Raw genomic sequence first — 2,078 nt, 5'->3', positions numbered from 1 at the left:
GAAAAACTGAAACTGTTTCCTCTAAGATCAGGAAAAGGCTAGGTTGCCCACTCTCACTGCTATTATTGAAGATAGACTTGGAAGTTTTAGCCACAGCAATCAGAGTAGAGAAAGAAACAAATGAAATCCAAACTGGAAAGGAAGAAATAACACTGTCATTGTTTGCAGATGACAAGATATTATACATAGAGAATCCCATAGATGCTACCAGAAAACTACAAAAGCTAATCAATGAATTTGGTAAAGTAGCAGGATGCAAAATTAATGCACAGAAATCTCTTGCATTCTTACACACTAATAATGAAAAATCTGAAAGTGAAATTTAGGAAACACTTCCATTTACCCCTGCAACTAAAAGAATATAATACCTAGGAATAAACCTACCTAAGGAGATCAAAGACCTGTATGCAGAAAATTATAAGACAGTGATGAAAGAAATTAAAGATGATACAAACAAATGGAAAGATATACCATGTTCTGGCATTGGAAGAATCATCATTGTGAAAATGACTATACCACCCAAAGCAATCTACAGATTCCATGCAATCTCTATCAAACTACCAATGACATTTTTCACAGAACTAGAACAAAAAATTTCATAATTTTTATGGAAACAAAAAAGACCCTGAATAGCCAAAGCAATCTTGAGAAAGAAAAACGTAGCTAGAGATATTAGGCTCCCTGACTTCAGACTATACTACAAAGCTACAGTAATCAAGACAGTATGGTACTGGCACAAAAACAGAAATATAGATCAATGGAACAGCATAGAAAGCTCAGAGATAAATCCACACACATATGGTCACCTTATCTTTTATAAAGGAGGCAACAATATACAATGGAGAAATGACAGCCTCTTTAATAAATGGTGCTGGGAAAACGGGAAGCTACATGTAAAATAATGAAAAGAAGACATTCCCTAACACCATACACAAAAATAAACTCAAAATGGATTAAAGACCTCAATGTAAGTCCAGACACTATAAAACTCTTAGAGGAAAACATAGGCAGAACATTCTGTGACATAAATCACTGCAAGATCCTTTTTTATCCACCTCCTAGAGAAATAGAAATAAAAGCAAAAATAAACAAATGGGACCTAACGAAACTTAAAAGATTTGCACAGCAAACCACAAAAAAGATGAAAAGACAGCAGTCAGAATGGGAGAAAATATGTGCAAAATAAATAACTGAGAAAAAATTAATCTTCAAAATATAGAGGCACCTCATGCAGCTCTATATCACAAAAAACAAACAACCCAATCCCAAATGGTCAGAAGATCTAAACAGACATTTCTCCAGAGAAGATATACAGATTGCCAACAAACATATGAAAGAATGCTCAACATCACTAATCATTAGAGAAATGCTAAAGCTACACTGAGGTATCACCTCACACCAGTCAGAATGACCATCATCAAAAAATCTACAAACAATAAATGCTGGAGAGGGTGTGGAGAAAAGGGAACCCTCTTGCACTGTTGGTGGGAATGTAAATTGATACAGCCACTATGGAGAACAGTATGGAGGTTCTCCATAGTGGCTGTAAAAAAAAAACGTTAAAAAACTATAAATAGAACTTCCATATGACCCAGCAATCCCACTACTGGGCATAAACCATTAGAAAACCATAATTCAAAGAGTCATGTACACAATGTTCATTGCAGCTCTATTTACAATAGCCAGGACATGGGAGCAACCTAAGTGTCCATCAACAGATGAATGGATAAAGAAGATGTGGCACGTATATACAATGGAATATTACTCAGCCATAAAAAGGAATGAAATGAGTTATTTGTAGTGAGGTGGATGGACCTAGAGAGTGTCATATGGAGTGAAATAAGTCAGAAAGAGAAAAACAAATACCATATGCTAACATATATATGGAACCTAAAAAAAATGGTTTTGAAGAACCTAGGGGCAGGACAGGAATAAAGATGCAGACGTAGAGAATGGACTTGAGGACATGGGGAGGGGGAAGTGTAAGCTGGGACGAAGTGAGTGAGTGACATACACATATATACACTACCAAATGTAAAATAGATAGCTAGTGGGAAGCAGCCTCATAGCACAGAGAG

Source organism: Lagenorhynchus albirostris, chromosome 6 (assembly GCF_949774975.1).
Source record: "Lagenorhynchus albirostris chromosome 6, mLagAlb1.1, whole genome shotgun sequence".
In the NCBI taxonomy this organism is placed as follows: Eukaryota; Metazoa; Chordata; class Mammalia; order Artiodactyla; family Delphinidae; genus Lagenorhynchus; species Lagenorhynchus albirostris.
The sequence above is the reverse complement of the archived record's forward strand: the minus strand, read 5'-3'. Positions refer to the sequence as shown.